The sequence below is a fragment of the Alexandromys fortis genome, unplaced genomic scaffold (assembly GCF_014885135.2).
Source record: "Alexandromys fortis isolate MF-2015 unplaced genomic scaffold, M_Fortis_MF-2015_v1.1 scaffold_321, whole genome shotgun sequence".
Lineage (NCBI taxonomy): Eukaryota > Metazoa > Chordata > Mammalia > Rodentia > Cricetidae > Alexandromys > Alexandromys fortis.
Window position 1 is genome coordinate 715,318 of NW_026068200.1, and position 27,722 is coordinate 743,039.

General features: G+C 43.1%; 1 protein-coding gene and 1 long non-coding RNA gene across 5 annotated transcripts in view; one reads left to right on the top strand and one right to left on the bottom strand.

The window, feature by feature from the left end:
* LOC126493114 (uncharacterized) overlaps positions 1 to 27,722 on the top strand; it is a 258,406-nt gene that overhangs the window by 205,405 nt on the left and 25,279 nt on the right. The window contains exons 6-10 of the long non-coding RNA XR_007589757.1: positions 16,129 to 16,307; positions 17,196 to 17,344; positions 25,358 to 25,460; positions 25,552 to 25,651; positions 26,711 to 26,814. This is a non-coding gene — a long non-coding RNA (uncharacterized lncRNA). The remainder of the gene's footprint in view (positions 1 to 16,128; positions 16,308 to 17,195; positions 17,345 to 25,357; positions 25,461 to 25,551; positions 25,652 to 26,710; positions 26,815 to 27,722) is intronic.
* Positions 1 to 27,722, bottom strand: part of Hdac8 (histone deacetylase 8) — a 225,526-nt gene that overhangs the window by 174,612 nt on the left and 23,192 nt on the right. The gene's annotated exons all lie outside the window — the stretch shown is intronic.

Below are 27,722 nucleotides of genomic sequence, written 5' to 3' on the forward strand. Positions count from 1 at the left end.
CTATAAATACCATTATAGACTATCTGATTTTTCTTAACTGATCTTTTTCTTCCTAGCATAATTTTTTTCAAGACAGGGTTTTTCTGTGTAACCAGCCCTGACTGTCCTGAAACTTGCTCCATAGACCAGGCTGGCCTCGAACTTACAGAGAGCCACCTCCCTATACCCCCCAAGTGTTGGGATTAAAGGCATGTGCCACCACCGCCTGGCACAAATTTTTTTTTAAAAAATTATGAGTATTTTATAGAATAGTTTTAGACTTACAAAACAGAAGAAAACAAACAAAAGTCCCAAGCAGATAGAATAGGGTTGCCATATACACCTCTTTCCCCTGGGAGACTACGGTATTCCTCACATCTTTCATTAGCATGGTGCATTTATTGCAATATTGACACTATTACTAATTAAAGCCCATAGTTTACATTAGGGTTCACGCCTAGTATCACACGTTCTTTAATTTTTCACAAATGTACGACGCCATATGTTTACTGACACAGAGTCATATAGAATAGTTGCACTGCTCTAGAAAGCCTTGGTGTACCATCTGCTCACCCCTCCTCTCCTCTCCCACCTTCTCCTCTGAGTCCTTGGCAACCGCTAATCTTTTTAACAGTCTTTATAGTTTTGCCTTTCCTAGAATGTCAGAGAGTGGGAATCATACCAAATATAGCTGTTTCAGGTAGTGTTCATTTACTTAACAGTGTGTATTTAAGATTTTGCTGTGTTTTTTCATGGCTTAATAGTTCATTTTAAATTGCTGAATATTTCCCGTTGGATGGACATAACACAGTGTGTTTACCTACTCCGCTATTCATGGGCCGCCCTTAGACTCACAATGATTGGATTACCTCTGCCTCCTAAGTGCTAGGATTACAGGTGTGTGCTAAGATTCATTTATTTTTATGTTATGAGTATGAATACTTTGTCTACATGTCTGTATGTGCACCAAGTGTGTACCTGGTACCCAAAGAGGCCAGAAGAGGTTGTGAGATTTCCTGCAGCTGGAGTGGCAGATGTTTGTGAACTGCCATGTTGGTGCTGGAAACCAAAGCCAGGTCTTCTGCAAGAGCAGTTAGTGCTCTTAACCATTGAGCTACCTCTCTAGCCCCTAGATTTAGGCGATTGTAATTAAAGCTGCTCTAATATTTTGGGGTAGGTTTTATATAGATGCAAGTTTTCAACTCATCTGTAAATACGTAAGAGTGTATCTGCTCATCTTCCTCAATGGTGTTGACATTTATTCATGTGTATATATCAGTGTTTCATCAGTTTTAATCCCTGAGCAGCACTGCGCCGTACAAACTGCCCCTTGTTTCTGTGCTAGTTAACAGACATAGGACTCCTCCAGTTTTCTGACTGCAGTGAAGAGAACTGCTATGGACATGTGTGTGTGAATCTTTGTGAACATGTCCATTTGGATTCTGATTGAGAGAATTTCCTAGGAGAGGAATGCTGGGACAGATGACACATTTATATGTACCTTCTTTAAAAAAAAAAAAACCACCAAACTGTTTTCCAACGTCTATACCATTGTAGATTCCTACCAGCAATGAATGATATGATAACGTTGCTCAGCATCCTCACCAACTTCTATAGTATAACTTTTTTTTTTTTAAATCACAGCCATTCTAGTGAACAAGAAATGGAATACCATGGTGGATTTGATCTGTATTTTCCTAAATGCTAATGACATGGAACATCTCATGGATTTTATTAACCAATCATGTATTTTATTTAGTGAAATAGCTGCTCAAATATTTCTCTCATTTTTAAATTAGGATATCTTTTAATAACTGAGTTGCGATAGTTCTCTGTATATTCTAGGCATGAGACATCTACGGTTTGTAGATATTTTCCCATAATCGGTGGCTCATCTTTTCATCTTCAGAATGATGCATTTTGAAGTACAAGATTTTAATTCTGATAAAGTTCAATTCATCAGATTTTATAGATCATACTTTTGTTACTAGCCCTTAGAAGTTTGTCCAACTAATGTCTCAATGGTTGTTTCCTATACTTTATTTTAAAAGTTTTAGCACAGACTTTTAATCCCAGTACCCAGGAGGCAGAGGCAGGTAGATCTTTGTGAGTTTGATGCCAGCTTGGTCTACATAGAGTTCCAGACCAGCCAGGGCTACATAGCAAGATCCTTTCTCCAAAAAATAAAAAAAAAGTTTTATAGGTTTAGTTCTTGTGTTTAGGTTTTGTTCATTTTTCATAGTTTGAGGTGAACATCTAATTTCATCTATTTCGCAGTTCTCTCAGTACATCTGTAATCTCTTAGCACACATTTTCCTGGACTTTAACAATAACTCTGAAAAAATAGTTTTATTTTTTAAATGACCAAATCTAGAGAAAAGGTAAGAGAAAGAACCACAACCAGCCATGTATACCTTCTTGCATTCACTAATTGCTACTAATTCCCATCCGTGCTCCCTGGTTTTACAGAATTATTTGAAATCCACAAATATAGTACACTTTAGTACTTTATCATACACCTCTTTGGAAAAAGGATTAGCACACCTAAGACAATAAACATTCATTCAATAATACTATATTTTCTATATCTCCTCCAGTGTGCTAAAGTATTTTTCTATATTAGTGGTCTATGATTTTCCACACAATTTGGAACCATTTCAAAGTTGACAACTGTATTTGATTAGTGCTCACTGTTTCTAAAATCCAGAACCTCTGGGCAGTTAAGAGTACCAGTTGCTCTTGCAGAGGACCTGGGTTTTGTTCCCAGTACTGACATGGCATGCCACTACCATCTATAACTCCAGTTCCAGTGGATCTGATACTCTCTTCTAACCTCTAAGGGATTCAGGCATGCACGTGGTACACACAAACACACACACACACACACACACAAAACACCTACACACATAAAATAATATCAAACCCAGGACCCTCCCTCAAACCCCTTTTGCCTTTCAGGACAGTAGCTTTGGGTAGTGCATCCCAACTGCATACTAAATGTTGCAAACTTGCACTTTCTCTACTTCTTTCTTCATACTTAGATTCAGGGTAGAAATTTTGGGGACGGATATTTTCTGTAACTTGAAGGGTCCTGTTTGTTGTTGTTTTTTTTTTTTTTTTTTGCCCCGCCTGGTACCCCTCAACTGTTTATCCCTAAAGAAAATCACACATAGGTCTCCATAAATTATAAGCTGATTGGCCCATTAGCGCTAGCCTCTCACTGGCTAACTCTCATATCTTGATTAACCCATTTTTCTGATCTATGTTAGCCATGTTGCTCAGTACCTTTTTCAGTGGAGCAAATCACATCCTGCTGCTTCGGTGGTCTGGGCAGGAGTGGGAGGAGTCAACTTCCTCCTTCCCAGAATTCTCCTGTTCTCATTACATCATTGCTACTTCCTGTCTGGTTTTCCCACCTATATTTCCTGCCTGGCCAATCAGCGTTTATTTATAACATGATTGACAGAATACAGACAATTTTCCCACACTAATTTTCTACGTGGTGCTGTGTGCTTCCTGTTACATCACACCAGGAGGCATGATGTCAGCTGGCCTGCTATTGACAACACTGGGTTGAATCATTTGTATGGCCCACTGAGGGATGCTATCCTCATTGTAAATGTGCATTTCCTCTCTGTAATTAGTATGGAATCCATGGGGTGATTATTTGAGACTGTGTGAATCTCCTGTTTCTAAAGAACTTTTTGCTCAACGGCTTTACATCCACTCAACGATCTTTGCCGGAATCAATCATTATACAGGGGGAGATCTGCAAAATAGTGATTTTCTATCCTATCGTCATTACACATTTATTAGCCCTCCTTCCCTTTCTTCAGAATATCACTATCGACACAAATAAAAAAACTACTGTAATTGATTTTCTATCAATACAATCCATTTCCATCTATTGATTTACATGATTCTTACACACACACATATATATATACATACATGCATACACTTTCTAGGTTGGTCAACAGTAAAGTCCTAAAAGTAACGTGTGAAAGCAGCAGTGAGCATCATTAGTGTCTGGACTGTGGTAATGACATGCCATTCCCTACTGAGGGGAACCAGGGCTCTTGAGAGAAATGGCTAGGTCCAGGGCTAGAGAGCTGTGGCAACCATACTCACCTCAAGAAAAGATGCAAAAACAAAACCCAAAAAGCAGAAGGTTGGCATCAAACACACAGGAGCTGGCTTGATGGGGCTCTCCTTGGCCAAATCTGCCACACTTCGAACGGTAAAATGTGCTTTGAATATGCCTCGGATTTCTTTATGTTCCTCTTCTTTCCTCTCCTGTTTTTCCCTCTCCCCCTCCTTTTCTCCCTCTCTCTATTTCCTCATCATTTATTTGCCCCTCGGTCTGTTCTTCGTATACTCCTGAAAATGAACTAGAAATCTGACAGCCAAATCCAAGAGACCACCCCCAAGTCCTCAACACACTAACCTCACTGTCGCTCATAACCACTGCCCTTCCAGTCTTCTCATCTGACCCAGGATGAATCTACATCTGACTTCACTGTGAAGCCAGGACAAGCAGGAAAGGAACCAAAAGCTAATGGGAGAGGGGAATCTGGTTTGGAGAATGGCTGGTGTGTGTGTGTGTGTGGGGGGCACATTTTATCCATCTTGGTGATCTTAAGGTTCAGTGGGTGGAGACCAGTAGGTACACATCGATGTGGCTTACACTCTCTGGCACCTACAGAAAGCCATTACACTCCTTAGAGCCTCAGGTTTCAGATACATCCAGACAGATTTATAATAAGACTGATGGTCTGAGTTCAATCCCAAAACACACACAGAAGTAGAGATTTGCAAAATAGTGATTTTTTTTGCATGTGCATACACCATATACATGCACACAAAAAATGTAAATTTAAAGAAAATTAAAAACAATATTCTGTATTTATACACTGTGAACTAAAAAGCTTATTCAAGAGTTAAAAGAAAAAAGCTTATTTCATATCTCTATTTCGTATGTGTTTTTTATTTTATATATTTTGGAGCAGAGTTCATATAGCAGTGGACGGCCTTCAGTTCTGGTCCTTCAGCCTCTGCTTCCCAGATTCTTCTTCCAGGTACAGGCAGGCACTATCACAACCAGTTTCTGTTTGGTATCCCCCCCCCCATGCAAATTCAACTACTCTTGATTGGGGATTGCCCACAAGCAACTCCCCATTTCCTCCCTTCTGTGTGCTACAAGATACCAATACCTCGCATTCCACTTGCTGGTTTCTGATCTCTCCTGCAACTGTCCTGCTGGTTCCACTGTTCTTAACCTCGCCAGTGCTGGGCAGCTTTATCTTCCCCTCGCTTGATTAGCATTTGGCACCAGCCAACATATATGAATTCTTTCTTTTGTTTGAAACAGAGTTAATGCCATTGGTGTGCCAGGACTGGCTGATGGCTGGTTGCTAAATATTAAAGAATTTCTGCAAGTTCTTGGGAGTATTTAAAACACCCAAATTGGCAACTATTCTAAATTGGAGCTTTATCTTTCTCTGAAAGCTCCGTTGTCATCATAGTACTTGTTACTGTTTCTGTACAGCAACACACGCTCAGGAGAAAATATTCAGCCATTCAGACTTCTAACAAGAAACACAGTTATCTGAAATCCCACCACCAGGATGACAAACAAGCAAAAAGTGTTTGCTAGGAAGCTATTGTATAACCCTTCCATGCTATGTCCAGACGGTAGTCCCTCCCTAAGTTCAGAGCAGTGGCATCACGTTAATGTCTGTATAGAACACTGCTGTATTTATCAGCTCTAAGCAATTCTATTGTTAAATACCACAGATTGCTCTTGCTATCATGATGCTGAAGACAATGTCATTACATGCCTCTAAAAACACATTTGTATCATCTTCTGTATCCTCGAGGTTTATTAATTCTCAGAAGATTGAAATCTAATAGACTTTCTTAGTTTTCATTCTGATACATATTGCTAAACTGTCCTTTGGGAAGTCCAAAAAATTTACGTTCCCATCTGCACCGATGACATAACACTGTGGCAGGCCAGGAACATGTGGTTGATGTTCACGTCTTTGACTGTTAGGGAAACTGCCCCTCTTTTCGTAGTTACAGGCCATGCACAGGCCTTTGAATAGCTGCCTTTCCTTCCCATCCTTAGCCTGCTTGGTAAATATGGAAGACCTTAGTCTCTTTGTTTATCAGTCTCTTTCCTTAGAAGCCCTACACTGCTACATCCCGACACTCTGTAGCGCTGCAACCCATGCTCAGCTTTCCACAGCTTTGTGACCTACTTGCCCCTTAGCTGCCTGACTCACTTTCCAGTGAGCTCGCCTACTCTTCTGATCTTAATTAAAATTAAACCTATAACAACATTAATAGTCTTGATGATAATGGTGCTATTAGTAATCTACCGCCATTTGCTGAGCATTCACTGTCAGGATTATGGGAAATAGGCCAATTGTTCCTTCAGTTAGCCCACAAGGAGGTGCTATCATGAATTTCTTCTACATGACGAAAGGAGGCAGGAAGGTTGGAACAACTCACTCGAGGTCATGACATTAGTGTTTAAGAGCTGAAACTCAAGTTCTAGATCCTATGACTGCACGCAGCATGCCATCTCTTCCACAGTCAGCAAAACATGGCTCACAGGCCAAATCCAGCCTATCACATATTTCTGCAAATGCCATTTTTTAAGCTTTTGAGACAGGGTCTCACCATGTGGCTCTGACTGGTCTGGAGCTTGCTGGACACCAATCTTGCCTAGAATTCCAGAGATCTGCCTGCCTCTGCCTCCCAGGTGCTAAGATTAAAGCCATGTGCCACCATGGCAAGCTCTGCAAATAACGTTTTATTGGAATACCGATGTCTTATGGACTACAAAGCCTAAAACACTAACTGGACAGTTTTAGGAAAGGACTTTGTCTACCTCTGATGTGTATAGAGACCTTTCCCAATAGCTGCATCTGTGGCACTGACCTATGATCCACCTCCTCCATTTACTAAGTAAATATTTCCAGCCAGATCTGTTTGGTTTGGTTTAGAGTGGGGATCTTGAGCATGCCAGGCAAATGTCCCGTCACTGACCTGTATTCCTGCCTCCACTCCTTTCATGTTCGTACACTCAAAAGCGGACTTGAAGGCAGCAGCCCCTGTCATTCTTTATCTCGCACCCTATGTTCTAGCCTTGGGATGTGGCTTTCCCACCCACGGCAGCTGGCATTACTTTTGCCCATTAAGCCCAGATGAGGCCTTGAATTCTTTCATAATACAGCCTTTTTGAAGGCCTGGCCTGACGCTGGCGGAGAAGACACTATGGAGCTGGCGTCAAGGCTGTTTAGGAGATAGAAGCAGCAGAATGTGCAGAGAATGGAGGCCTGTGCGTCTACATTTCAGCGAGTTTCATCATTCATTTCACCTGCAGCCAGCTACTACCGGGCACGCGGATGTGTACTGATCCACAGTCTCGTCCCTGTAGCTGGGCCACACTGAGCTTTTCAGCAGCCATTTCAAAACCCTACATTCCTTTATGCGAGTCTGCACCCTCTTCTGCCCACCCGCTCCACTTTCCGTGTCTGACAACAGCTCAGATGTCACTACCATAAAGCCTTCCCCCACACCTCCATGTGAAGTAGCTGTTTCCTCCATGGGCCCTGCCGGCTCTGCGCTCTCACACTTCCTATATTTATCTTCTCATACGTTTGTCTGTCTGCCCCATGAGGTGAGAGCTTCTTAGGAACAGGCTACGTGCCTTATTTCTCTTTGCATCCCTGGTGTCCAGAAGTGCCCAGGACAGCTGGCTGCCATTCTGATACTCAAAGCACAGATACATTTATCGCAGTTAGCATGATTGGCCCAGACAGATACTTGGTATATTCCGGACTTGAACACCTCTGTGCCTTCTCCTACCACTGCGGGGCCGGTTTGCCTTGCGCACTGCTGTCAGAAGCTTCTTGAGTCTGATCTTGGCCTCTCACATTAGCCCTAATCTTAGTTTTCACTCTCAACAAATATCTTCAGAAGGTTGGTTGTGTTCTAAACTCTGCAACGAAGTCCCTGTTCTCCCGGATCCTGTGTATGTTGTAGGAGGGGGAAGTGGGTCCATCTGACTGGACTATTTCTGTGTAGCCAAATGTCACCCTTGAAAACGCTATCTCCACATCTATTAGAATTTATCAATCTACTAATCTCCCAATCTAAACCACCACAATATGGCACCAAAGGCCTCCCTGGGACAACCTGTCAAGTTTCATCTTCTGTCTCTGGGGCAGTAGTAATACTGAAAAGGCCCCCACTGTGGTTTTTTCCTTCCTCTCTGTTGTGACTTTTGCTGTCCCCTTTGTGTAGAATGACCTGCCCTCTCTACTCCATAGTGAGGTTGTGTTTCTTGAAGACTCCACTGAGACTGTTCTTGCTCTGGAAAACCTCCCTCTTTGCACCTGGGTTAGGCCACTTCAGCAGTCTGCACGCAGCCCTCACGGTACTCCGGCCTTACCTCTGCACACAGTCCTCATAGTACTCCAGCCTTATCTCTGCAGCCCTCACGGTACTCCGGCCTTACCTCTGCAGCCCTCACGGTACTCCAGCCTTCTCTCTGCAGCCCTCACAGTACTCCAGCCTTACCTCTGCACGCAGCCCTCACGGTACTCCGGCCTTACCTCTGCACACAGTCCTCATAGTACTCCAGCCTTACTTCTGCAGCCCTCACGGTACTCCGGCCTTACCTCTGCAGCCTCTGTTTACTCCCAGGCCATGCTCTTGAAGAGCAAACACAGTCCCTTGCATCTCTGTATGTGAGGGCCTCAGAAACTCCCACCAGTGGCCAATGCATGCTAGGCACTCAGCGCTATTGGGCTGCTGTTTCCACGTCATGTCCCTTCCTGCTCTATTGCTCTGCACTCTGTTTCCGCCACCTCTCTGCTGCATTATGGTTTAGTTCACAAGTTTCCCCCTCCAGAGGCTCAATGAATGCTTGTCCCTTATGTGGTGTGCTATTTGGAGAGGTTTTGAAAACTTTAAGGTCTGGCTAGCAGAAGTAAATCACCAGAGGAATTTCCTTGGTGTTGTACCTTGTCCTGGACCCCTCTCTGCTTCCTGTCTTCCATTAAGTGTGTAGCCTCTGTCACATTTCCATTGCCGTGACACTTTGCCTCACCACAAGTCCATGATTAATAAAGCGAGGACTGTGGATTGACCCCTCTGAAACTGTGAGCCAAAATAACTCTCGTTTTAAGTTAGTTGTTTGACCACTTCTGTCAGAGCAACAAATAGTTCTATCAAATGGGTAACAGACGCCACAAACAACAAGGCCCTCATTGTCACCTTTACAACATGCTTTTCCTCCTGTATTCTTACCATTACTTTTCAAGCCAGCAACCTGAGTGTAGTTTGGACTGCCTGCCTTCTTGAGTCTGCTGCACCAGGGCTCCCTCTAGCCTCTCCTCCCTATTTCCTCATTACTGCCCCCTGGCAGACTGTACCAGTCTTCCTGCCCCTGGGCTCCCCACCCCTGGATTTCATCCTCCACACTCCTGCCAGAGTTATTTTTGTCAGAGAAACATCTGATTGTGTCACTTCCCCCACTTAATGATCTTCTCTGGCTTCCCACTGCCTTCAGGAGAAGTCCAAACACTTTAATGCAGTACACAAAGCCCTTGGGGAGCCAGCCCTCCCCTGAGTTTCCAGCTGTATCTCGTGCCGCTGACCCAGACATACTAAACTCTTGATGCAGGTCCTGTTTTCTTGTATCTCCCTGCCTTTGGATGTCTACTGCCCTTAAAAAAAAAAACCCCTTTCCTTTTGCATCTGCCTGAAAAAGGCCTCTTTGCCCCTTAAGACTCAGTCCAAGCACCGTGACACTGGGAGAACTTCCAAAAATTCACACAGATCCCACAGCTGCAGCCGAGACTCAAGTGCCTTTCTGTCTGTGCTTCCCTTGGACCATCTCCCCATGGTGACCATCACATTATGATAGCATGTTAGTTTATGTTTCAGTCTTTGCCAGCCAACCAGGAGCTTCTGGCAGTGAAAGATAGCCTAACCAACATGCCCTATATGTATTCTAGTATCTGGCATCACTGTCTGGAACATAAACACAGCAACTTAATATTTTTTATAATGTAAATGTATGCCTCTTTGACTTGACAAATGTTGATCACTGCCTAGCAGCCTATGCCTGGTAACAATCCCAGGTCACTAATAGATCGCCCAGGACATTGTAGGTATTCAATAAATACTGAATGACTGACTGAAGCCAAGCAAAGGCAGCTCCTTCATGACCTCTTAGCCTTGGTTAGAGCTGCTTGGCATTACTGCTGGCTACCACTAGGCATCCCCTCCCTCTCCCAGAACACTGGTGCAATACACTATCTACATGACCATCCCTCTTCTAGACTGGGATGCTCTTGATGATGGAATTTTGTCTGCTTGACTCTCTTTAAAATCACGAACACAGTGGCCACTACACAAAGGATGTTCAGGAAGCATTCACTGAACGAATAAATGGATGAATGAAAAGTCTTACGGGGTCTCTAGAAACATGTGCATTACACTTTTGCTAAAAGCACACTAGGAAGACCAGTGGCAATATTTTAGTTCAGCAGAAGAAATGTTTTCTTAACTTTGAAAGTGACTTGAACATCAAGTGGGTTGTTGTGGGGTGCGGGTGGGGGAGGGGCAAGCTCCTGGTGATGTGGTAACTAAGAAGTTGTTGGGAGAGCACTTGGCAGTGACATAAAGCAGGGTGTTTCAACAGCAGATAGGGTTATGGTCGGAAGTTGTCATGGTGATAGTAGGGGACAGGTGGGCTTCCTTCTAAATGGAACAGTCATCAATCCCTGCAGTGGTACCTGTGCCCTGGACTACTGCTTTGCCATCTTCCACCATTCTCGGCCAGCCTAGGCTCACTTGGTTGCTCCTGCCTCACAACCGTCCCTTGAGTGGGATGATGCGTGGCACACAGCAGGAGCAGAGCGGCTGTCTGATTACCTGGATCTGATTAGTCATACCAAACCTCGCTCCTCATGTTCACGGACAAGCTTTGGCTTATCCTATTCATTAATGATTCATATGGTAGCCCTCATACACAGCAGGCAAGGTCACAAACAAGGCACTTAGAAAGGAAAACCAACATGGGCCTTGTGTTCCAGGACTTTACAGTGTAGCAGGACAGTGACGCTGTGAATACAGAAAGGATAGCACAGGTCGAGCACAGGCCTGTAAATACCCACGGAAGGCTAAACAGCTATGCACGGTTCTAGGGTTAGCATGTGGTCAGCAAGCACTCTTCCACTATCCCCCAGCACAGGTGTCCATATCTCCATCCCTGGACTCTATTTTAGTGTGACGCATGTGGCAAGAACTCTGTGTGTGATTATGTTAACGGTCTTGAGATGGGGAGATTATTTTGCATTATCCAGGTGGGTCCTAAATTCAATCAAAAGCATCGTTAAGGAGGAAGGCAGAGGGGGATTCAACATGGGACAGAAGCGGAGTGAGAGAACTAAGCAAAGAGGCTGCATTGGCGGCACTGGTGATGGGGAAAGAGGCTGGGGAAAAGAATAGCTCGAGTACCTAGCACAGGCAGGGAAGCAGGCTTTTCCCCAGACCCAGAGAGGAGTCAGACACTGGGCTCCAAACCTGTGTGAGGATAAGTTCGGTGGCTTTCAGCCAGGACCCTGGCCATGATTTGTTAAAGCAGTGATGGGAAACTAATATTCAAGAAACATTTTTGAATGGTTGATATTCTTTTACAGTTCCATAAAAGAGATAAAGACACAGAAATTCCCTACAGAGTGGAAAAAGCCTAAAAGCCTTGAAAACGCTCCAAGGAGCCTTGGCTCATTTTCCCCTTGCTTCGCTTTCTCCCTGACTTGGGCCACCTTGGGGAGTGGCAATGCCATTTACCGCCTGTCCAAGGCGTGTTGAGAGCTGTTAGTCTCCTGTTGTCACACTGGAACTCTATATGGGGACATAGCCAGGGCTGTCAATCGCTGAAGTGCAGTCCCCTGCGGCCTTCCTGCTGTCATACAGGAGGAGAGAGGGCCTCCTCGCCGAATTCTGACAGCAGTTAGAGGCTGCGTTAAACTGTAGTCCTTTACTGTCTATTGCTTTGTGTTCTTTTATAATCATAGCATATGTTGGAGTCTTAGCGCCAATCTCTTAAAATCTTTAATGGTAGTGGATATTATGTCTCTGAATTTTTCAGGATACTAGACATTCCCAGAGTAGTTCAGAGCCAGGTGGTAGTGGCACACACCTTTAATCCTAGCACTCAGGAGGCAGAGGCAGAAGCAGGCAGATCTCTGTGACTTTGAGGCCAGCCTCGTCTACAGAGTGAGTTCCAGGACAGCCAGGGCTACACAGAGAAACCCTGTCTAGAAAAACCAACCGGCTAACCAACCAACCAAACATCAGCCATCTGGGTAGGGGAAGGCAAGGAGTGTTTCCTTGTGCTTCCTCTTCAGGCCATAAACAGCTAGGTGAACCTGTCTGTCTAGCTCTACCGATTACTGACTGGGATATTACCACGGTCATGCTCATATTTGATACAGTCAATGAACACAGAACAATGAGAATATGTGCTTTCTACCTTCTACTTTCAATGGCCAAAGACTACTAAAAACTTAAGAAATTGTATAGTAGACAACATATATTGAACATGTATGTATATGTGTCTATACACATATATAAGCAAAAATAGACCACAACAGTGTCAAAGTCTTAGAAAGTAGCTCAGTGGTAGTGTACTTGCCTGGAATGTGGGTTTCATCCTCAGCACTGGGGAAAAGGAAGCAAAAATAATTAATTCTGCTACAGAGTAGGAGGAATACCAAGAACACCACGAAGGTGACAGTTAAACTGTTCCTCAAAGGAGAAGCAGCTTTCCAGGAGAAGAGGTGTGGTGGGTATTCTAGAAAAGCGTGGGAAAGCTCGGGAGTTGTAAAAGGAAGAATGAGTGAGGGCAGGGAAGGGCTGGGGGCTTGGTGGGGAGGAGTAAGTCTAGGCTGTGAGGCTGAGCGCAGGAGTGTCTGGACTTGTACGTTATATGCAAAAGGCAACTGATATGCCTAGTTTATATATAATACATGCGAAGTACACCTCCACACTGAAAATCTGCAATGCAAAGAGGATGTGTTTGTTACGGAATTATTACACAAAGAACTAAAAATGGGGTCTGGAAAGATGGCTCAGTGGTTAAGAGCACTGACTGCTCCTCCAAGGGAAATGGGTTCATTCCCAGCACCCACATAGCAGCTCACAACTGTCGGTAACTCCAGGATCCAACACCCTCTTACAGGCAACATACAGGCAAAACACCAATAAGGAACTAAAAAACAATGATCAATATTAGTTTGGAAGGGATGGTGTGTAAAAATAAATATGTGTACACACACATACACACACACAAACACACACACACACACACACTAGTTTCAGTTTGGTTTTTCAAGACAGGGTTTCTCTATGTAGCCTTGGCTGTCCTGGAACTCACTTTGTAGACCAGGCTGGCCTTGAACTCACAGAGATCTGCCTGCTTCTGCCTCCAGAGAGCTGGGATGAAAGGCATGTGCCACTGCCACCTGGCATGTAATTATATTTTAATTAAATAAATAAAAAAAGGGAAAACCCCTCAGTTGTATAGCCCAGTGTGATAGTACATATCCTAGCACTCAGGAGACTAGAGCAGGAGGAGGCCTGTGCATCTGAGGCCAACCCGAGCCACAGAGTGAAACCCTGTCTCAGAAACGCCAACAGTGATAACAAACAAAACGAGTTTTATGAAACATGGGAACTGGGGGTTGGAGAGATGACTCTGTGGTTAAGAGCACTTGTTGCTTGTGCAGAGGACCTTGGTTCAATTCCAGCACCTACATGGTGTCTCACAACCATCTGTAGCTACAGTTCCAAGGGATTTAAATGCTTCCTCCTAACTTCTGAGCACACCAGGCATGCACTCTGTACACATACATGCATGCAGGGACAACAATCATATACATATTATAAATCTAGAAGAATAAAAATGTGAATTTGACAAATTGCAGTGCCAACTCTGTTTTCTTATTCTTTTCTTCCATTGATTAGAAGCAACCCAAATGCTGATTCTTTAAGAAACAAATCATTATCCTTCCAGGACTAAAATACACAGTGGGTCCACTATGAGAGCAGCTAGTTCTGATCCTCTTTTTAAGAAACCAGCTCTACTGCTTATCCACACAACCAATTTTAAAAGATTCTTACCATCATGCAGAGAAGCTCTCCCCTCCTCAGCAGTCACTACTCTCTGTCTCTTCCAGTACCTAACACTGCCCTGGGTGCCAGGATAGATGTATCTCTTGTGGATAATTCATACAAACAGAGCCTGTAATTTGTAGTCTTTCTGGTTAGCTTCTTCTTAACACAGTGTTTTCTACCACTGAGCGATGGCTCTTGCCCCTCATTCCTTGTCTGCGAAACAAATACCCCGCTGTGTGAATATAGCTTATTATGTTCATGCATTTGCCAGTTAATATGCATTTGAGCTGTTTCCACATTTTGGCCACAATGAACATTGGCATATAAACTGCATGGACATCTATCTTTTGTGCTTTTACAGTGAGAGGTGGGGTGGGAGAAGAGACCCCTTTAAGAATATCATTTCTGGGTCATATGATAAATCTATATTTAATAGTTCTCTTTTTTTTCAGACAGGGTTTCACTGTTTAACGGTTGTGGAACTCGCTCTGTAGACGAGGCTGACCTCAAACTCAGAGATCTACCTGCCAGAATGCTGGAATTAAAGGCATGTGCTACCACCGCTTGGCCCATAATCTGTATTTAACTTTGGCAGGACTACCAAACTGTTTTCCAAGTGCCTATACTATTTTAGAGCCACTCATTCATATATGAGGGTTCCAACTTCTCCATGCTCCCGTGAATGCCTGTCGATATTTTTTTTCAATTGCAACTATCCTAGTGGGTATGAAGTATTGCATTTCTCTAATGACTTACTATGTCAAACATCTTTTATGCCACTATTGGTGATCTGTATGTCATCTTTGGAAAAGCATCTATTCATATCCTTTGTATATGTTTCAACTATTTTTTTTATTGTTAAATTGTATCAGTTATGTATAATTTTCTTGGCTATAAGAACTTGCACATGTTTTCTCCCACCCCCATTATATTGATTATCTTTCTACTTATTTCAAGATATCATTTCTAGTTCAAAAGTTTTTCTTCTGCTCTTGAGGTAGAGTATCATTCTGTGGTCCAGACAGGTATTGAACTAGAAATCCTCCTGACTCAGCATCCCCAGAGCTAGGACTACAGGCCCATATTGCCATGGCCATCAAAATTTGTTATTTATTTATGATATTAAGGATTGAATCCAGGGCCTTGCATGTGCTGGGAAAATGCTCTACCACTGAACTATATATAAGCCTGTCTTTTATTTTTTCAGGTAGGGTCTTGCTAAGTTGCAGCTTGAATTACAAGTCTGTGTCACTATACATGGCAATCTTTTTCTTTTGCTAGTTGTAGGGTATTTTTGTTTGTTTGTTTGTTTTGGTGTTCTGAGAAACCACTTTCCCTCCCAAGGTCATGCAGATTTACTCCTAAGTTATTTGCACAGAGTCTTAGGTTTGGGTCTTAGGTCTTTGATTTATTTCAAGTTAACTTTAATATAAAGTGTAAATTAAGATTCAACATCCTTCTTTTTCAAGTGATAGCTAGTTATTCTAGCATTATATGTTCAAGAGACATTGATTTTCTTCGTTCAATGGTCTCAATACCATGACAAATATCAAATGACCATGGATATGTAAGTGTTTGTTTGGGGAGGTTTGTTTAGTTTTTGGCTTTTCTGTTAGAGATTGAACCCAGAATCTTCCGTATGTTATTCAAGTATTCTACATCTGAGCTGTTTACCTGGCCATGTATAGGTTTCTTTTATTGTTTTGAGACGGGGCCTTGGTAAGTAGTCAGGCTGGTTTGCAGTTTCTTATCTAGCCTAGGCTAGCCTGGAATTCACTATGTAGCCCAGGCAGTTCTCAAGTCTAATCTTCCTGAGCACTGGAGTGAGAGGAGTGTACCAACACACCTAGGTGAGGTTTGTGCAACTCTTTTCCTCTCCATTCATATGCCAGCGGCAGGCTGCTCTTACTACTGCAGTGTGCAGTCTTTCACCTTTGTTCTTTTCAGGACCATTTTAAATATTCTGCATCCTCTGTAAGCCCACATGCATTTTAAGATCATGCTAATTTTTGGAAGGAAGACCAGAATTCACTGCTAACCAGTTAAAGAAAAGATATACCAATTATCTAAAATGTCTTCCAGAAGGTGGAAGCAGCAAAGGAAATACATCCCAGCTCATTCATGAGGTCAGTATTATTATCCTGGTAACACAAAGACATCACAAAAAAAAAAAAAAAAACCTGTAGATCCAGAAAAAGCATTTGACAAAATCCAATCCAATCCACATTACAAATACTCATTAGGAGTGGGATATATCCTTAGCTAGGTAAGAGGAACCTACAAAACTCGCATCTAGCATCGTACTTAAGACAACAGAAGACTGGGTACTTTCTTCACAGGACAGGGCAGACCAAGGATGCCCGCACTCACCACTTCTGCTCAAGACTGCCCTGTTGGATCTAGCCAGGTAATTAGACAAGAGAAAGAAAACCAGGGCCAGCAAGATGGCTCAGCAGGTGCAGACATGTGTTGCCAGGCCTGATGACCTGAGTTCAACCCCTGGGTCCTACTAAGTAGAAGAAGACCAACTCCCACAAGTTGTCCTCTAGTCTCAATACAAATGTGGTGGCATACCCCCCGAAAGAATATATGCAAAAAATTAAACCCCAAAAGCTCATAGTATTTCTGTACAGTAGCAAGAGTAAAATCAGAAAATCCTATTTACAATAGTGCCAAAAGAATAAAATGCATGGGTCTACATCTTAAAAAGGGAAAGGATATAATATGAAAATTGCAAATGTTGAAACTATAATCCAAATAAATGGGGGAAAAGTTATAGTTCCTGAACGCACATTCTCAAACGGCCTGCCCTTGCAGTTAGCGATGGTGGTTCCAGAACTTGGTGGATGTCAATTATGATCTGAAAAGATAAAGAGAATTGCCGCTGCTTTCTCTGATGCGGAGGATGCCCTTTTAGGAGTGCATGCACATCAGACGTTTCGGGTGCTTAGCTGTAATTAATGAGCTAGAAGCCCTGTAACCCTTTTAATATTTCTGTCTACCATTTTCTACAGAACTGCAGTTGTTGAACCTCCTGTGAATTTCCATGGCTGTTGCCAGGTCAGGACAAAGCCACTTTCCTAGCTGTAGCCGTGGCATTGGAGAGAACCCCCACCCCATCCAAGGCTGTGCTTAATAAGGTGCACTCGCATTTTCAAACAAGGTACATTTTATTCCGTTTACTTCCAGTAGCAGCTGATCAAACCTCTTAAGCTGTTCTGGGAATATGGTATTGGTACTTCTATTGTTGCTTCATTAAATGATGCCATTTGTGCCATTATGGGTAATTTCTGCTTGAGAGCAGGAATGGTTACAAGAGATCAGCAGCGGGGAAAACTCAACTGATTGGTCAGGGGTGAGGCATACCAGAGATGGAAAGTAAGATGGCTTTCCCAGAAATTAGCAACGGCCAATTTTTCTCTGTTATTTGCTCTTTTAAAAACATCCTTTGCCCATCTAATTCTAATATGCAGTGCCTGGCTCTTCCCTCTAGATAGTGCTTGCTATCCTGCTTTTATGCTTTCTCCTACACGCACATCCACACAGCTCGTGCGTGCGGCATTACACAAAACACGGAAACCAAACTCCCTGAAATCCCCTCTTTAGTTTATGTGAGTGTATAGACTAGTTATTTGATGTCTGCATTTTTCAAGTAGTAATACCAAGATATGCTTCGCGATAGATGTGTTGCTGAAGAATCATGCGATAGCTGATGCTGTCAATCAATCTTGAACTAGTCAGGGATGTTAAGTTAAGGTAGTCAGTAGGGGCGTGCAGTCACAACCAAGAGTCCCTCTAGAAAATGAAGGTTTTTGACCATATTTTTGTATCTATCCTTTGGCAAGCAGCACATCATTTTATTTCCAGAATTTTCTTAAGTTGAAGCACACCTGCACTTGGTCTTTAAAGAGAGTGCCAAACCACCATTGGAGCATACTTGCTTGCTTTCCTAGCTACCGGGTATAAGGGTTTAAGAGAATGGGGCTAGGTGTGGTAGTGCATGTCTTAAAATTTTTAATTAATTCTTTCATACAATATATTTTGATCATATTATTTCCTTTCCCCCAACTCCTCCTAGCTCTTCCTGCCCTGTCTACTCATCAATCTTCATATTCTTACTATGGATACTATATCTTACTGGTGGATACTATATTAGCCTTGTCTCTTGAAACAGCTATGCCATAATAAGCTTTATTGTTTTTGTTCGATGAACTGAGAGTAATCATTGTTTCCTGCATAATAAATATTTTCCCCACGGTAAGGCACAACAGCCATAAAAACAAAACAAAACAAAATATTAAAATCAAAACAAACAACCCAGTAAGACAAAAATACACCAAAATATACACAAAAAAACATGAAGTCCATTTTGGGTTGGCTAACATTCCTGGGCCTGCCCTGGAGTGTGGTTGATGGGTCCAACGGCACTGCATTGGAGAAAATGGCCTTTCCCTTGCCGAGAAGATACCAACTGCAAACAGCTTCTTGGTGAGTGGTGGGACTTTGCTTTACACCTGTGCAGGGCTTGTGTGCGCTGTCACACCTCTAAACCTAGCACTCAGAAGGCAGAGGCTGCTGGATCTCTGTGCGTTCAAGGCCAGCCTGGTCTACAAAGTGAGTTCCAGGACAGTCAAGGCTACATATAGAGACCCTGTCTTATACACCCACCCTGCCCCCTCAAGATCTATAGAAGGAAAGATAAGGGAATGTATCGTTGTAAGGTAGGAATGGTTAATATATTAAAAATCCCAGTGTTTCCATATCTAATGTCCAAACCTTGCTGTGCTATTTTCTAAGGACTCTGTCCTGACCCCTCTTCACTAACCCTGCAGGGCAGTTGACATGGCTGTCAAGTGCACAGCACTGTGGGAACTGACTCAATGGCTTTTACAGATCAGGTTTTAATATTTACAACTGATTGTTTCCTCTACCAAAGGCAAATGAAAAACCAGAGCTCGTTCTGTTACTTTAGTTCCCATTTATGCTCAGCAAGCCTTAGAGGTGTACATGTTCTACAAACGTAAGCTAGAAACTGGGATAGGAACCAAGAAACCTAGGTCTCTGCTTTGTTTGCTTTTCTACCATAAAATTCCCAATCGAACTTACTGCCTTCAACACAAATGTTAGCACAATATATCTAAAAGGCATTTATAAAAATAAAAATATTACCTATTCTAATTATATACTTCATATTTTTTTTCAATAAGACCCCAGTTCTGATTTAATACAGCTAAATAATCAGTTATGTGCACACCTGCTTCTTACCACACAAAATACACATGTACACAAAACGCATGCACCTGATCATGGGAAATCAGAAATTAGTCCCACATAATTGATTTTCTTTAAACCACCCACTTGACATTTATAGTCCACTTTAAGGGCTCCGTGCCTGGAATTGGCAGCTCTAGGAACAGTGAGATCAGTCTGTCTACAGTTGTTCCCAACCTTTTTTGGCTCTGGTACACCTACACTTGCTTCCAAAAATATACCCCACAGTCTGGTGCTCAATGGAATGAAAATCTTCCCTGAGCTATTAGAATATAAAACAGAGTAGGCAATGGCCATAGTTCTGCATTTCCGGGTACTCAACAACACAGTGAGGCAAAGCAGCGTGGAAAGGCCCAGCACTGGCCCAGCACCTGCACAAAGAGGATTTTCGGCTGTTTGGCTTTTCCCCTAGCTATTTTGCAGCAGACTTACATTTATCAGTCTACACCCACCGGCTTGACCTTCCTTGAGACTGAGGATCTAGTTTTAGAGAGATGGCTGGCTAGGGGAAATGGTGTGGCCAGTAGTGTCATTCAAGCATATGAAAACTAATGGGTTTATACAAGGATGAAAAATCATGGTTTGGCCTTTATCTGTAATATATTGTAACTGCCCGAGTTACAGATAATGCCTGGAAGAAAACCATTTTTTTAATCAGAAATAAAAAAAATGCAATTGAGGACATAACACAGATAAATCATTTAATCTCAGACCTGCGTTTAATATTGAGCCTATTCCAAGTTGCATCTAATAAGAGTCAAAGATCCTTTATTAATCTGAGCATTCAGAAATGTCCATAAAATTTTTTTCTTGGAAGTTGAATCCCAACGATTTATGTCATAATTCATGTGATTAGCATGCATTTTTTAAGTTTTCTTAAATTTTGCTATTGCTTATTATAAAATTTCTCTGCTTTTGAGGGCAAACAGAAGTCTTTGAAGTTAATTGACATCGCTTTCTTTATGGATATAAATACACCTTGAAGTAAATTTACTGCAAGAGAGTTCTGATCAGGACATTAAAAATAAGCATTTAGCAACCTCCACGATATTGCTGTGATCAGTGGTTCTCAACTTTCTGAATGTTGAAACCCTTTAATAGAGTTCTTCACGTTGTGGTGACCCCAACCATAAAATTATTTCATTACTACCCCATAACTGTAATTTTGCTATTGTTATGAATCATAATGTAGATATGTGATCCGTAGGCTATCTGATAGGAGACTCCTGTGAAAGGGTCCCCAACCCTCAGGTTGAGAACTGCCGACCTACATTAAACAGTCATATCTCTTACAAAGAAGAATATATTGAAGTCTCCTACTATTAGTGTGTGCGGTTTGATGGCTGCCTTGAGTTTTAGTAATGTTTCTTTTATGTACGTGGGTGCTTTTATATTAGGGGCGTAGATATTCAGGATTGAGACTTCCTCTTGATGAATTGATCCTGTTATGAGTATAAAATGCCCCTCTCCGTCTCTTCTGATTGATTTAAGTTTGAAGTCAAGTTTGTTAGAAATTAGTATGGCCCACCTGCTTGTTTCTTAGGTCCATTTGCTTGATAAGCCTTTTCCCAGCCCTTTACTCTGAGTAGGTGCCTGTCTTTGTGTTTGAGGTGTGTTTCTTGTAAACAGCAGAGTGGCAGATGGAGGGAGAACACGAGCAAGGATGTCAGGACCACGGGGGGTGCACCCACCCACTGAGACAGTGGGGGCTGATCTATTGGGAGCTCACCAAGGCCAGCTGGACTGTGACTGAAAAAGCATGGGATAAAACCGGACTCTCTGATCATGGCGAACAATGAGGACTGATGAGAAGCCAAGGTCAATGGCAAGGGGTTCTGATCCTACTTCATGTTCCGGCTTGGTGGGAGCCTAGCCAGTTTGGATGTTCACCTTCCTAGACATGGACGGAGGAGGGAGGACCTTGGACTTTCCACAGGGCAGGGAACCATGACTGCTCTTTGGATTAGAGAGGGAGGGGGAGAGGAGTGGGGGGAGGGGGAGAAGAGTGGGGGAGGGGGAGGGAAATGGGAGGCTGGAAGGAGGTGGAAACTTTTTTTTCTTTCTTATTCTCAATAAAAAAATATTCCTTTTAAAAAAAAAGAAAAAAAAGAAGAATATATTGGACAGAGCCACGTGTTGTCCCACAGCTTTCCTTAACGTAATATTCTGCTCTAACTTGCCTTCAATATTCCCTATATTATCAGTAACATAAAACTCAGCTTTGAGGAGAGCGGGGGAGATGGCTCAGAGTTTAAGAGCACTGGCTGCTCTTTCAGAAGACTCGGGTCCAATTCTCAGCACCCACATGGCAGCTCACAATTATCCTGGGGGGGATAATTGTGAGCTCCAGTCCTGGGGGGCGGGAGGGGGAATCTGATGCCATCTTCTGGCCCTTTCAGGTACTGCATGTATGTGATGTCCAAAAATATGCAGGCAAAATATGCATAGACATAGACATAAAATAAAAATAAAAGTCCCAATAGCAAAGAAGTATGTCTTTAATCTATGTGCTCAGGAAGCAGAGGCAAGTGGATCTCTGAGTTTGAGGCCAGCCTGGTCTACAGAGGGAGTTCCAGGACAGCCAGAACTGTTATACAGAGAAACCCTATCTCAAACCCCCCTCACCACCAAAAAAATAGAAAACAAGGGCTCTTACTATTCTGACATTAGAAAATATAGAAAGTAAACGATCAGCAAATTAGAAATATATATTTTGAATATGCATCTACAGTTTCCATTTAACTTTCCTGAGACAAGGCAGTAGCATGAGTCTGCAGACTGTGGATAACGGAAAGGCTTTCTCTAGAGAGAACACCAGATTTACAAATCACAAACTGAAGGATATTCACCCTCCTTTTGCAAGGAGCAGTTTTAGGAACTGCTCCGAATTAAAATAAAAAGAGGTGCTAAGAGAAAAAAAAAAAAGAAAAGAATAGTTGTATTTCTTGTTCTCCTTGAAAATATTCCATTAAACAGACTATGTCATAGATAAAAAATATTTGTACTTCTGAAAACTGAAAATCATGAAAACCAAGTATGCGATGCATTGGCAGCCAAGTAGAGCCTGGGCAGTCCTGATGACGCCCAGGGGGCCTGGGTGCGCTGCTAGCAGGAAAGAAAAGGGCACGAGGGAAAAGGAGCTGGGATCTGAATCAGCTCCTGGCTGCAGGCCACACAGATGCATTAGTGTGGTTCCTGTGCTCTACCAAGGTGCTGTCGTGCTTGTGTCAAGCATGTGACAAGCAAAGGAAACTGTGGCATGTTCACGAAGTCTGTAGTAGCTGTTCATTTTTAAAATAATGTTTTTCTAGTAAGTCAAGTTTATTAAAAAGTTCTATTTCTTAGCCCAATTGAAATTATTCTATTAATAAAAAATCCACAATACTGAGGGCTTAACTCATAGGCCTAGATTAAGGGCAGTAAAAGACTTCAACCATGAGCTGCCAACAGGTCAAGGACTCTACATTCCTCAGGAATCCAGCTCGGCCACAAATCCAGAAACTGAAATCCTTTCCGCAAATTTCAATGGGATCAATGATTATAAAGACAATAAAGCAGGCTGTTAAACTTTGCTCATCCCAAACAACTCTCTAGCCCTAAAGCGCATCATAGACAGCAGGCTTCTCAAGCAATGCAATCTCTGTGTGCAGAAGTAGAGCTAATAATTTCCACAGACTCAAACAAGCTCAGGGAGCCAGGGCCTTTATCAGCTGTCTGCCCTTGCAGGGGGAGGGCGTGCAGAGGTCAGCCCAGCTTTAAAGCCTCTCGGCCCAAGTACCCAATTTACTCAGTGGTCTGACACTAGCATTTTTGCAAGTAAACAAACTCCATGACCATTGCTCTTCTTGCCTAATGATTCTTTAAGAACAAAGTTCCATGAATAGCATATCTCCCGGTAGCTTAGGAACTGATACATGAATTCTCAAGGGACATTCCGGCCACAGTAATTAGTAAATTAGTAAATTAGTAATTAGTAAAACAGATTTCAAGGTGACAATGTGTTGATTCCAAACAGTCATACTTCCATTAAAATTATAACTATTTATTAAAGACACATGAACGAAATCAGTTCAGGAGAAGACTAAACTGATGAAAGAGCGTAGATGAAGACGGGATGGATACACAGAAAAGCCAATGCCTGGAGTATGAGTTCATCGAGAACACTCTTGCTGAACCTTGCACTCCCTCTAGTGGTTCCTTCATTAAAATGCAACACTTACGTAACAGCTCGGCAGGTTAATGTTTCATGAACTCAACTACACTCCAACCGCTTATCTAACTTTGGGATAATCTCTCTAATCTCTCTCTCACCCCTGCCCCTCTCCCCAACCTCAACCTCCCTTTCCTCCCCTCCCCACTCTTTTTGACAATTTCATTCAGTCTGTTAAGAGATTACCATTGATTCAGTCAACATATACTGAGAGCCTACGATGATAAGGCATTTGCTAATCTTACCAGTTTAATTACTTTATTTTCTATTTCCTAAACATTGACAATCAATAACTTGACTGGTAGCACTCGCACCAATGGCTGGAAATTCGTATTTCCTCCTTTTCTTTCTGCCGTCTATTCCAACTTTCATGCTCATTTGTCTGCAGACATTTTCGCTGGGGATTTGCTATATGCTAGGTACAGTTCTAGGCAGTGGAGCAACAGGCACGAATAGAAAGGCCACACAGAGAAAATGCTATGAGAGGACCTTAAGGGAATGAGGTGGCATTCTTTGAATGAGGAGGAAGTGGGGACAGCAATGGGAAAGGCCTGGGGGCGAGCACAAGGAGTCCAGTGGCTAGACAACACTGAAGGAAGGAAGAGATTAAGAGTTTTACCAAGGAACGGAGACAGGAGTATTTGGTAGGGATGAACAGACCACAGCATGATGGGCTTTGTTTGCTTTTACTCTACATCAAACAGGGAGGCAGCCAGCCAATGCAGCAGAGGAATGATGGGCTCTAACTTATTTTGTAAAAGGGTCCCTGTGGCCGCCCTGAGAACAGACAAAAGGGACAAAGCTAGACGCAAGAACACTAGCTGGGGAGCTGCTGCAATAGACCAAGAGAAACGTTAGTAGCTCGCATGAGGGATGTCAGGCAGGAGGTAGAAGGACATGACAGATTCTGGACATCTGAAGACCGAATTACTTTCCTTTGAAAAATCATCGAAGAGGTTGGATGTGAATCATGAATAGGAAGAGCCAAGAATGACTCCAACATATTTGGCTTCTACGGCCTCAAGGATGGCGTAGTTTTATTCTGAACATACTGAGTTCAGGATGTCAACTCGATACCCAACAATCAATTTACACTTGACCATTGTCTATCCTCGGCAGTGACTTTTGAGGGGCAGGGGACTCCCTTAGCTTAGGTTATCTCAGCACAGTACAGGGGTTTCTCTTCAGTAGTGCTCATCTAGTCATATTACTCACGCCTGCTGCCGTCGCAGCACCAACCTGTCAAACTAACTAACTAGGACATTATCTTTCAACTCAGCTTCTCTACAGCCTTCGGGATTCGGGCAGAATGAAGGCAGATACTTGGCCAGAGTATCACACAAATGCACTCTATCTGGGTTACAGATAGTCTTTGTTCCCCTCGGAAACTTCATGAACCAGCCCTTCACAGAACACATTTCTCTTAGCATGCTTGTGTTCCAAGTTACCGGAACAGCCCATTAAGTTCTACTTCCGGCACTGAACGGCCTTTCTAAACCCAAAGCACCGGACATGTCCACATTCCAGCCACAAACAGTTACAAAGGCCCAAGGACCAAGCAATCAGGTTTATCCCAGTCACGAAGCATGTCCTGGTACCAATTTCTGCCTTAGTTCCTTTTCCCGATGCTGTGATAAAATCCTCTGACAAAAGCAACAAAAAGGGAAGGAGGTGGTTATTTTAGCTTAATTCCAGGTCACAGACCATCAAGGCATCAGGAGCTTGAAGCAACTAGTCTCCTTACATCCTATCAGAAGAGGAATGAACGCATGGCTGCTTCCTAGTTCCTGTTCTCCAGGTAACAGTCCAAGATCCTCTGGGAATGTTCTGTTCACAGGTAAGAGAGGTCTTCCTACGTCAATTAATGTAACCAAGATAACCTCACACAGACATGTCAGAAGCCCATCTATCTCCCAGATGAGTCTACTTCCTGTCAAACTGATAAGGCGTTACAACGTTAACCATTACAGCACCTCTCCATTTTGATGTGTAAGTATGTATGCATGCATGTGTGTGGACAACACGTATGGAGGTCCAAGGTTGACATCTGAAGTTTTCCTCATTCTTCTCCACCTTACTCACTGAAGCATGGTTTCTAAATTGAACCCAGGAGCTCACTGATACAGGCTAGCCAACTTGCTCTGCGGATCCTGTCTCTACCTTCTGAGCACTAGAATTACAAGCGGGCTGCCACCTCCACATTGTATTTACATGGATTCTGACGATCTAAACCTTGATCCTCAGTATCTTCATGTTTTGACACCAAGTGCTTTATCCACTGAGCCATTAGCTTCAATGTGCTTTTAGATCACTGTTTCCAGTTTGAGCTGAAAACAACATTTTCCACCTACTTGGGCAAGGAACTCAATATTTTTGCCATTCCCCCTTTTTTATGCTCAGCAGCCAATTAATCACCAAGGGTTGTTTATTTATTTGCTAAATATTGCAGGCTCGTGTCACCCTTATGGCAATCTCCCTGCCTCATTCCCCACATACTGGGAGGACAAGCATGTGCCAAGGAGACTGGCTCCGTCACTGAGTTCTGCTGATGATGCCGACAAGACCGCTCCAGCACTCTCTCTCCTTTTCACATCTGGTGTTGCTATCCTTGTTCCTGCTTTCATGACCCCTGAGCTGGCCACTGAGCAGAACACTGTGATCTTTTTGCCTTCATCAGTAGGAATGAATAGAGGAGTTCAGTTCTTCCAGGGTCAGGAAGTAGGGGTGGAGGAAGGGGCAGGGCCCAAGTAAGAGTATAATTCACTCCCAGTCCTGGTACTTGGGCCTTAAATAAAGGGACTACCAGACTCACACTTGAGAGAGTACTAACGTTGATTGGGGTGAGCATAGCTATAACAGGATTATCAGAACAGTGTCCCCTGGGTCCACCAACCTGTCCTCGTCAACAGCTCTGCCAGTCAATCAGGCAGTAGGCCAACTGTGAACCTGCTAGAAATCTCTGTAATGATGATACAACCGTTCCCTTAATATTCTACTAAAATAAACAAACAAATGAATAGGAAAAATAAAAGAACTGCTCTCTCTCAGATTTCAGGTCTGTGGGAGCACACTGCAGGGTACAATGTAACCGCACTACACCATGGGCTAGTGAGAGCTGAGAGGAGCGACCATGGCGGAGGAAGGGCACAAAGGTAAAGGAGGGCAGTGGGTAGATGACTAAAATTCATTTCAAAGATTTCTGGGCAAGAGTCCTTCAAGTTTGGGCTTGGGGAAGTGGATCTGTGCTGAAAGGCAATGTATCTGGTGTCACCCAGCTAGAGACTCCAGTCGGCAGAATTCATATAGAACTTAATAGCACGCACTCTCTGGGGGTTAGTGTGTATCAGGAGCTGCTGTTCTTTATAGTCCATGGTTAGTATTCCTTATAATACAATGGCTTCACGAGATAGGTACTATTGTCTTCACCGCTTAGATGTGAGGAAACTGAGGAAAGAACTTCTAAGCTATTCAAGGTCAATGTAGGAGGCGACAGTGCTGGGATTTAAACCTAGACAGTGTGGCTTCAGAGTCCCCTATGTTTAAGCCTTATGCCTTGTTGGTAAAGACCAACTGAACGTATCCTTGGGGACCGCATGTATGAGTTGTCTAGGAACTTAACAAACCCTGGTTACTGATGCTTAGAGTGGGCATGAAGGAAGTTTGCTGGGGAAGTGTGCTGGAGGGAGTGGTTAGGGATGAATACTGGAGTCTGATCATGGTGGGCCTGCTGACTCATCCAGCTGCCACTACAGAGCAGTGCTCTGGTACTGCTGAATGGGATGGAACTCTCAGGGGAAGAAGGTAGCAGCACCTAGTTTGTTCTGGGCGAACAGTAAGAGGGGTCTACCAGTAGTTTAAAGATGTTATAGATGTGGGGAGAGGAAAATCCTCAATGAAGTTCATTCTAACAGCGGTCCAAGTGCCTGGAGGCTACCCTTAGTCTGCTTTATTTCAACTGGAAGGATAACAGAGGCACACGAGAGGTAGGCCAGGTACAAGGCAGATAAAAGATCCTTTGGAGCCAGAGTTCTCAAATAGTATTGACCCTTAAAAGAACCCA